Source organism: Mobula birostris, chromosome 8, assembly GCF_030028105.1.
Source record: "Mobula birostris isolate sMobBir1 chromosome 8, sMobBir1.hap1, whole genome shotgun sequence".
In the NCBI taxonomy this organism is placed as follows: Eukaryota; Metazoa; Chordata; class Chondrichthyes; order Myliobatiformes; family Myliobatidae; genus Mobula; species Mobula birostris.
Genome location: NC_092377.1, coordinates 51,610,290 through 51,621,156, shown reverse-complemented (window position 1 = coordinate 51,621,156; position 10,867 = coordinate 51,610,290).

Genomic DNA, 10,867 nt, shown 5'->3' with positions numbered 1-10,867 from the left:
CACAGACATACTTCCTGTTTTTATTCCTCACAGGTAACTTACCTCACCTTGACCTATTATCGCCGAAACCCGAATGAGCCAAAGCCCCACCACTCTGACTCAGATCACTCCGTCGATGACCGCTCCGCTACGCAGTCTCTCCCTTTTATGCCTGAACCTTCCCTGCTATCTAACTCACGATTAGTGCTCCAGTTATCGCCGCTGATAGGCCACGTACAATGGACAAACACTCTCAAAGCTCCCTTTTTAAATAACTGCTGCCGACCTGCGAGAAATCCTTCTTGATAAAGCTCTGTTGATGCCGCCGATAGGCTACGTGCAATGGACAAACACTCTCGAAGCTCCCTTTTTAAATAATCGCCGCCAACCTGCAAGAAATCCCTCTTGGTAAAGCTCTGTTGACGCTGCTGATAGACCACGTATAGTCAACGAGTTGCCCCCACAGCCATCTATGGCATTGAGTTCCACAAATTCACTACCCTCTGCCGAAAGAAATGTCTCCTTATCTCTGTTCTGAATGGACATCCCTCTATTCTGAGGGTGTGCCCTCTGGTCCTAGACTCACCCACTTTAGGAAACATCCTCTCCACATCCACTCTATCCAGGTCTTTCAATATTCAGCAGCTTTCAATGAGATTCCCCCCTCATTCATCTAAAACTCCAGCAAGTACAGGCACAAATGCTCATACATTCAGACTTCCCTTCCTAGAATCATTCTCGTAAACTTCCTCTGAACACTCCAATGCCAGCACATCTTTTCTTAAATAAGGGGCCCAAAGCTGCTCATAATAGTCTAAGTGCAGGCTGGCCAGTGCCTTATAAAACTTTTGCATTATTATCTTGCTCTTATATTCTAGTCCTCTCAAAATGAAGGCTAACATTGTATTTGTCTTCCTTACCACTGACTCAACCCACAATGTAACCTTTAACAAATCCTGTAAAAGGACTCCCAAGTCCCTTTGCACTTCTCATTATTTGAATCTTCTCTCCATTTATAAAATCGACTAATCCTTTATTCCTTCAACCAAAGTGCATGAGCGTACATTTCCCTATACTATATTTCATTTGTCAGTTCTTCGTCCATTTTCTCATCTGTCCAAGTCCTTCTTCAGAACCCTCCGCCCATCTTTGTATCATCTGCAGACATGAGCATATGATCAAATTATTGACATATAATGTGAAAAGAAGAGGTTGCCACACCAACCCCTACAGAACACCACACGTCATCAGCAACCAACTAGAAAAGTCCCTCTTTGTTCCCATTCTTTGACTCCCGCTAATCAGCCAATCTTCTATGCTAGTATCTCTCCTGGTAAACCATGGATTTTTATCTTGTTAAGCAGCCTCACATGCAGCAGCTTATCAAAGACCTTTTGAAAATCCAAGTAAACAACATCCACTGCCTTCCCTTTGTCTATTATTTACTCAAAAAATTCCAACATGTTTGTCAGGCAAGATTTCCATTTAAGGACACCATGCTGACTTTAGCCTATTTTATCTTGTGCCTCCAAGTGCCCCAAAACCTCATCATTAGTAATGGACTCCAACATCTTCCCAACCACTGAAGCCAGGCTAACTGGCCTTATAATTTCCTTTCTTCTGCCTCCCTCCCTTCTTAAAGTGTGGAGTGATATTTGCAATTTGAAAGGTCATTACTTAAGCGTCACAATCTCTTGAGCTACCTCTTTCAGAACACTGGGCTGTAGTCTGTCTGGTCCAGATGACTTACCTACTTCCAGACCTCTCAACTTCCCAAGCAGCTTCTCCTTAGTATTAGAAATTACACTCACTTCTGCCTCATAACACTCAAATTTCTGGCATGCTGTTAATGTCTTCCACAGTGAAGGCGGATGTAAAATACTTAGTAAGTTAGTCCACCATTTCTTTGTCTCCCATTTTCCAGCAGTCTGCTATCCACTCTCACCTCTCTTTTATTCTTTATATAGCTGAAAAATGCTTTGGATTGAAATATTTGAAATATCCTCATTTTTATTGCTGGCAAGTTTACCTTCGTATTTCATCCTTTCTCTCCTTATTGTTTTTTTTATCTGCCTCCTTTTAAAAGCTTCCCAATCCCCTAACTTCCTGTTAATTTTTGCTATATTATAAGCTCTCTTTTTTTCTTTTATATTGTCTTTGACTTCCCTTGTCAGCCACAGTTGCCTCATCCTCCCTTTAGGATATTTCTTCATCCTTGGGATGTATTTATCCAGCGCCTTCCAATTTGCTCCCAGAAACTCTAGCCATTGCTGTTCTGTTATCATCCCTGCTAGTGTCCCCTTCCAATCAACTTTGACCAGTTTCTCTCTCATGCCTCTGTAATACCTTTACTCCACTGTAATAATGATACATCTGAATTTTGCATCTCCTTCTCAAAATAACAGGGTGAATGCTATTACATTATGATCACTGCCTCCAAATGGTTCATTTACCTTAGGTTCCCTAATCATACCTGGTTAATTGCACAACACCCAATCCAGAATCGCTTTTCCCTGCTCTACAAAGCCATCTCATCGGCATTCTACAAATTCCCTCTCTTGGGATCCAGCATCAACTTTGTTTTCTTAATCAACCTGCATATTGAAATCCCCCATGACTTTCATATCATTATCCTTTTTACATGCCTTTTTCATCTCCCATTGTAATTTGTATCCCACTTCCTGGCTTCTGTTCAGAGGCTTGTATATAATTTCCATCAGGGTCTTTTTTACCCTTACAATCTCTTAATTCTACCCACAAGGATTATATATCTTCTGATGCTATGTCACCTCTTTCTAAGAATTTGATTTCATTTTTTTACCAAGAGCCAAGCCACCCTCTCTGCCTACCTGCCAGTCCTTTCTTTACTATGTGTATCGATGTTAAGCTCCCAACTCTGATCTTCCTTCAGCCCACAATGTCAAACCTGCCAATGTCTATCTGCATTATAAAATCATCTATCTTATTCTGTATACTACATGCATTTAAATATAACAGTGCAGTCCTGTATTCATCACTCTTTTCAATTTTGCCCCAGTTTACACTTCAAATTATCCTAGTGACTGCAATAATGCCCTTTCATCTGCCTGTCCCAACTGAACCATCCTCTGCCCTATAACTCTGGTTCCCATCCCCCGTCAAATTACTTTAGATTCTCCCCAACAACTCTAGCAAACCTGCCTGCACGGATATTGTTTTCTCCTTAGGTTCAGGTGTAACCTGCCCTTTTTGCACAGGTCATACCTTCCCCAGAAGAGATCTCAATGATCCATAAATCTGAAACCCTACCCCCTCCACCAATTCCTCAGCCATACATCCATATGCCAAATCATCTCATCTTACCCTTACTGGTGTGTGGCACAGGCTGCAATCTAGAGATTACTATGCTGGAGGCCCTGCTTTTCATCGTTCTACCTAAACCTTCAGGACTGCTACCTTTTTCCGACTTATGTCTAACGCTCTGTAATGTTTCACTGCTAAGGCTAATGAAATGGCTTCTCTGTAATGTTCACTGCTGAAGTAACTGTTTCTCTGTAGCAGCAATGTTTGGGTTATAACTGGAGATAACAAGAATGTGGCTGTGCATGTTAGCCAATTAGGATTTTGGTGCCCCGTCTTGTGAATCTGGAAGGAGTTTTTTTGTGAGCTTTTTCCGGGGACAGGTGAGGAGAGAAGATGCGAATGGAGAGATTTGGTAGACGGCCGGACAGGGTGGACTCGGAGCGAGGGTCCGAAGGGCAGCGACGACCGGAGGAGGTCGATGGTGAACGATCGGCTTATCTGTGAGCTCCAACTTTGTGCAACAGACTGTTTAATAAGATTAGGCCCTTTTTTTCTTTTATTTCATTTCTCTACTAACCATATAGTCAAAGTAAGAATTATAAAGCTTAATCATTTAATCGCATATTGTGTACTGTTTGTTATTTCAGAGTACTGATTTGTAACAGGGGACACATCGTGCAGCATTCACCCAAATGAGATTTCTTAAGTTTGGCCGGGCCAGGGGCTATCACCCCCTATATTTAGCTGCTAGCCGAAGCAAGAGTTACAATTATTGGGGCTACGTTTGGGATTGATTCTGTTGGATGCTGTGTGATTACCCTGAGCAATGAACCAGTGGAGCAGATATTTGTACTCTGGATGAATTGTTAATTCCACTGTTAAGTACTGTTAAAGTTGTGATTGTGAGTGGAAGTTTGATAAAATGGCGGGGTAGAGATTTCAAAGACAGAATTCTCTTGTTTCTGAGGAGTGAGGGGAAAGAGTGGTCGGATTAGGAATGTCTAATTAGTCCACGTCCCCCAGTGAAGAGTGAGAATTCTGAGTTAATATCCGCCCTTACTTCTCTGGCGAATAAATGGAAAAACTAGATTCAAAGTCCCAGCTCTGGCAGGCTCCGCCTATTCTCCAGAAGAACACCCACCCCTAAAGGGAAGAAGGTGTATGAGACTTGGACTGAGCGGACCTCTCAGTTGTTAGATGAGTGGCAGTGCTCGGATGATGAAAAGCGACAGAGATTGACTGAAAGTTTGAATGGGCGGGTCGCTGACATTGTGATAGCCGTCAGGTTACAGTATCCCGTAGCGACAGCTGTCAATTCTCTGCAAACACTGGACAGCGTTTTTGGCTCGACTGGAAGCCCAATGGAGCTCATGGTGGGGTTTCAGAACATGCATCAGGAGAGGGGGAGAAGCTTTCTGCTTTTATTTTTAGGCTTGAGAAGCAGCTAAATTGCTCGTGGCGCAGAAGGGTCATTCAGGCGGCTGAGGTGGATCAGTTAAGAGTGGACCAGGTAGCTGGGCGGCCAGTCCTATGACCTAATTGCTTGGGGTCTCCAACAATCTCATAAGACACACCCCCCTCCATCTTTTGTTGAGCTGATCAGAGAGGTAGGGGAAGAGGAGAATGTGTTGGAGGTGGGAGAGGCCTCTGTCAGTAGGGTACAGTCCTCGGTAGTGGTCCCCTGTGGTGAAGTGACCACAGATAGCCTACCCCGGGGAGCGGTAGCGGAGATTGTGGCAGAGTTGAGAACGGAGATATGTCAGCTGTTATCAGCGGGTGTGACCCACTCCCTCATATGATGGAGCTGATGGGGTGGGGGGGTGCAGATTCCCCAAGGGGAGGAACAATGGGGAGGGCTGCTAGCAGCAAGTGTCACGCAAGAAAGAGAGTGAGCCCTCAGGTACCTAAGCAGAGAGAGTTGTTGGGAAAACGTAGAGGAAACCCAGTGAGGGAACGGCCTGGTGTCACTGGGAGAAAACGTTCCAAGCAATATACCAAAGAACCCCCGAAAGCGAAAGGCCCAATTCCTGAAGGTTTAGTGGGACCATGCTCCAGTGTGTTGCTACGGGTAGAGAGTATTTATGCTGAAGCCATACTCGACATCAGGTCACAAGTCACGTTGTTGTACTGTTTGTTTTACAACCGGTATCTGAAGTATCTACCACTGATCCTATTCAGGGCACTGGAGATCTGGGGGCTTAGTGTTAGTGATTACCCATACGACGGTTATTTGTCAGTGAAGTTGGAGTTCTCGGAGGCCGATATGGGCATGTCTGAGGTCCTTGACACATTAGTGCTGGTTTGTCGGGACCCTGTTGAGAAGGGTGACGTTTCATTTCTGGTGGGGACCAACAGCCCTCATGTGAGGAGGCTCATGGGGGCCTGCAAGTAGAAAGCTGGCAAGAGCTTTCTGGGAACATTGTCCATGCACCCGGGGTGTCGAGCTGTTTTTGAAGAAGTGCGTGGCAGCATTGAGCCGGGTACCGAATTTAAACAAGGGACTGTGTGGTTCACCCAGTCGAAGCCAATGGTGGTACGGCCAGGGGAAGCAGCAAGAGTGATGGAGACCCCCAGATTTCCCGGAGTGCCTGAGGGCAAAGCCCTCTTAGTGGACACTCCGGAAGACGATGAGGGGGAGTTGAGATTACCTGCTGGGCTACTAGTGAGGCCCGAATTGCAGAAGCCTTCGGTTGTACAGGAATGCAGGATGGCAGTGATTGTCCGGAACACTACAAAGAGGGAGGTCACCTACAGGTGGAGAACGCCCCTGGCGCATCTGTTCCCGGTGACGGTAATGTCTAGTGCCCCTGTGAGACATGCCGGGGAGAAACTATTGGAAAAAGGGGAAAAGTTGACCTCTGAGTCATCCAATTTCGGGGATTCACTGGTTCCTGCGGGATGGAAGAGGAGGCTGGTAGAGAAGATGTTGAAGCTGGAAGGTGTCTTTTCCATTGACGAGTTTGATATGGGTTGTTCCAAGAGCACTCATCACACTATACAGGTGACAGAGGATACCCCGTTCAGAGAAAGGTCGCGGCGACTGGCCCCTGCAGAGGTGGAGGATGTTCGGCAGCATTTGTATAAGTTGAAGGAAGCTGGGATCATCACCAAGTCCCAAAGCCCCTTTGCATCCCCAATAGTAGTGGCCCGAGAAAAGAATGGTAAGGTATGGATGTGTGTGGGCTATAGGACTCTGAACAGGCACACCATCCCTGACCAGTATACTGTCCCAAGGATTGAAGACGCGCTGGCCTGCCTGAGTGATGTGAAGTGGTTCAGCGTGCTGGACTTGAGGAGTGGATATTACCAGATCCCCATGAGTGAGGCCGATAAAGAGAAAATGGCATTTATATGTCCCCTGGGATTTTTCCAGTTCGAAAGGATGCCCCAGGGTATCTCAGGAGCTCCTGCAACCTTCTAGCGGGTCATGGAGAAGACAGTGGGGATATGAACTTGCTTGAGATATTGGTATATCTGGATGACCTCATAGAATTTGGATCCACCTTGGAAGAACATGAAGCGAGGCTGCTGAAGGTGCTGGGCTGCCTGAAAGCTGAAGGGTTAAAACTTTCCCCAGACAAGTGCCAGTTCTACCAAACGTTTGTTAGCTATGTTGGGCACATAGTCTCACAGATTGAGTAACTACATCCCAGCTAAGATCGAGGCGGTTACCACTTGGCCAAGACCCCATACTGTGAATGCGCTGCGCTCGTTCCTTGGGTTTTGTGGTTACTGTCAGAGTTTTGTGAAAGGCTACACGAAAGTGAGTCGCCCTTTGAATCAGCTTCTGTGCGGATACCCTCACTTGGGGAAGAAAGGGAGGGGGATCAAAGGACAGGAGCGTGGACAGTACCTTAGCCCATCAGAGCCCTTTGGACCGAGATGGGATGCAAAATGTGAGGAGGCCTTTCAGTCGCTGAAGGAGCTGCTGACTCAGGCGCCAGTACTGGCTTTTGCGGACCCCCGATTACCGTATGTACTGCACACGGATGCCAGCCGAGAGGGTTTAGGGGGCGTCCTCTGTATCAGGATCAGGGCTCCGGGTTGAGGCCTGTTGCGTTTGTCAGCACTCCGAGAATAACTATCCCACGCACAAATTGGAATTCATGGCGTTGAAATGGGCAATGGTGGATAAGCTGAGTGATTACCTCTATGGGGCCAAGTTTTTTAGGTGAGCACGGACAACAACCCCCTAACTTATATCCTGACCTTGGCGAAACTGGATGCCACAGGCATCAGTGGTTGGCGGCATTGTCTGCCTATGATTTCAGTCTGAAATACCAGCCGGGAAGCAGGAACATTGATGCTGATGCTTTGTCCCAATGGGTGCATGAGGGACTGGTCAGGGATGAGGAGTGGGAAAGCATTCCTGCCCCGGGGGTGAAGGCCCTGTGTTAGTTTGCCATCACCGTGAAGGCAGAGGAAAAGGAAGGGCAGGAGCGAGCGGTGGATCAGTTGGGGGCCTCTGATGACACCATCCTCCAAGTTTATTGTAACCTGACTGCTCTGAAGACAAAACAGCTGCCGGTATTGAGTTCTGGGGAAGTGGCGGCTGCTCAGCGAGATGACCCGGGCATTGGTACCATTTGGGCAGCGGTCGAAAAGGGAAACATAGCTCAGGCGGATAGGACGAAGAACACATCAGTGCCTCCATTGCTATGAGAATGGCCTCGGTTGGAGTTGAAGAACCAGATCTTATCCCAGGTCATGTCACCCCCAAACTGACCCCGGTGTTGCCAGCTGGTTCTGCCCACGAAGTATCGGAGGATGGCGTTGAAATCACTTCATGATGATTCTGGACATTTGGCAGTGGAAAAGACCTATGGATTGCTCAGAGACCGGTTTTACTGGCCCCGAATGAAGTTGGAGGTCAAAGAATACTGCAAGTCATGCATTCGATGCATACGGCGGAAGACACTGCCTATGCGGCCAGTTCCCTTGTCCCACCTTCAGAGTGCAGGGCCGCTGGACCTGGTGGGTATGGATTTCCTGTCAATAGAACCCGATGCCAAAAACACGGTGAATGTCTTAATCATCATGAACTACTACACCAGATATGCTCAGGCTTTTCCTACCAAGGACCAGAGGGTGTCTATGGTGGCAAAAGTGTTATGGCCTTCCCAGGTGAATACATAGTGATCAGGGATGGGACTTCGAGAGCAGACTCATCTGTGAGTTACTGGGCATGCTTGGAGTCAAGAAGTAGAGGACTACACCCTATCACCAATAGGGTGATCACCAGCCAGAGAGGTTTAACCAGACCTTGCTAGACATGTTCATGACCCTGGAGATCAGCAAGAAGAGCAGGTGGAGACAACATATTGGGCATCTGGTTCACAGTTATAATTGTTCGCGAAATTAAGCTACTGGGTACTCGCTATATTATCTGATGTTTGGGCACGAGGCAAGGTTGCCCATTGACCTTTGTTTTGGAACTGACAAGGGTGACTTACCACCGAAGACTTATCTAAAGTACTTGTCTGACATGAGAAGAGAGTTGAAAAGGACTTGTGAATTAGCTGGGGTCACGGCTGCCCAGCAGAATCAAGGGAATAAGTGAAGGTATGATCAAAAGGTGAGGTTTTCCCAACTCCTGCCGGAAGGCAGAGTCTTCATAAGGAATTTGGTGCTACCTGGAAAGTATAAGTTGGCTGAATGCTGGGCGGCTACACCCTATGTGGTGGAGAGTCAGATGCCAAACCTACCAGCTTTCCGGGTGAAACCAGAGGATGGGAATGGGCCTGTCAACATTCTCCATCGGAACCACCTGTTGCCCTGGGTCAAGCGGTGCAGGTAGACCCAGAGTCCGACTTGGAGCCTACACCTAGTAAGAGGACTCTGTGGAAACGCATGGTGACTACCAGGCCCCCAGCAGGCGAGGTTAGGCCGGCCCCCACCCCTGAGAGGGATACTGATTCGGAGGATGAGGACCTGGATGTGTGGTATATGCTGCCTTTCGCTAACTCCCCAGTGATTGAGGAAGAGCCTCCCGACCTTCTCCCACTGAGTCAGGTGAAGTGCGGGTGGGGGCGTATCTGTGGACAGCCTGGGTTACAGTAGGACCCTGAAGGAGAGGAAGCGGGACCTGGACATGGGACGGAGAGCATGACTGACAGGTCGGGAAAGGACTTGCCAGGTAGACCAGAAGTATCTCCAGTAGCGTCTGAGCCTGAAGAGTTAGGTGAGGAGGTATGGAGATCTCAGAGAATTTGGTGAGAGTGGTGAGAGTCATCAAACTCTTGTCCTTGAAGTAACAATTCTCATGTCAATAAGTCCATTTGGTGAAAGTGGTGAAAGTGGTGAGAGTTTATCAAACTCTTGTCCTTGAAGTAACAATTCTCATGTCAATAAGTCCATTGTTAAAGCAATACCTTTATCGAAAAGAATGCCTGTCTGCTACCTTCACTGTCCTTGGCAAAGGTACTGTAAAATCTTCCTTGTGTTTACTGTAAAATCTTGGCCATTTTCTGAATGAACTATGAAGTGTCCTATTTCAAATTACTGTGGCGATTCCGTTTGTCACTTGGATCTTTCTTTTGGCAGCTGCAACATTGAGTTGACCAAACGGAATCTATGTGTCTTCCAATAATGGAGGGAAGCAGCTGAGGGTGTTTGGGAGAAGGGCATAAACTGGTATGATCAGAATTAGATTGATAGCTAATCTTTAAAGTATGTTCATCATCAACTACAAAATCCTGATTATAGTTAGTCTCTCATTTTATAGCAATTATTCTGTTAGTGATACAGCCTGTGAGCTATATCTTATAAATGATAAATTGCTCTCTGGCAATGTAAGACAATTTGGATCAGTAAATCAACTGCATTACCTGACCTTATTTTACATCTCTAGGTCCCTTTATGAAACCAAAAATCAATTATCCCCTAATGGTTTAGTTGGTAACTTCAATCCAGTGGCATCATTAGGATCGCTAAATTCGTTTTCTTCATTTTCTTCAGAGACAGAGCACAACTGCTGCATTCTTCATACTTTTTGTCCAACTAACCCAATTTGGTGAGCTATACTTAAAATTAGTTTTGATGTGGATTCAGTATATGATGGTGTAATTCCATCCAAGTTCATTTGTAAACAATATTGTCAGGTTAATGAACAGCCAATTATCTTCAATTCCTTTAAGTTTAAGTCAATGTTATCATTTCTCAGGTGATGGAATTCCACTCTTTTATTCGACCGATGAATGGTGCTTCAGTCTGTAAATTCACCCTACAGTCGTCTTCTTCGCCCTTTCTAAGGATCTGTATCTCCTACTAGGAGAGAGGACTGAAAATTATCATAATATTCTGGCGTACTTTGCTTATTGGTAAATTGTCCTCTAATTACAACTTAACTTTCTACTTATTCCAGTGCCTCAAGCTTTATGATTTTCTATAGATTTCTGCCTAGGTCACTTTCTTTCTCTACCTGCCTATTTTTCCTGAAGAATGTGCGACATTCAACTAGCCCATAGAAAAAACACTGCACATTCTGGTATTGTAGCATTGCAACAAGAATTCTTAGTAATAAAGGCTTAGCTGCGGATTATTTTTTCACGATATGCCTTTCATGCCATTGTTAATTTGTGAATATTAACTTCCATTATCTCCACGT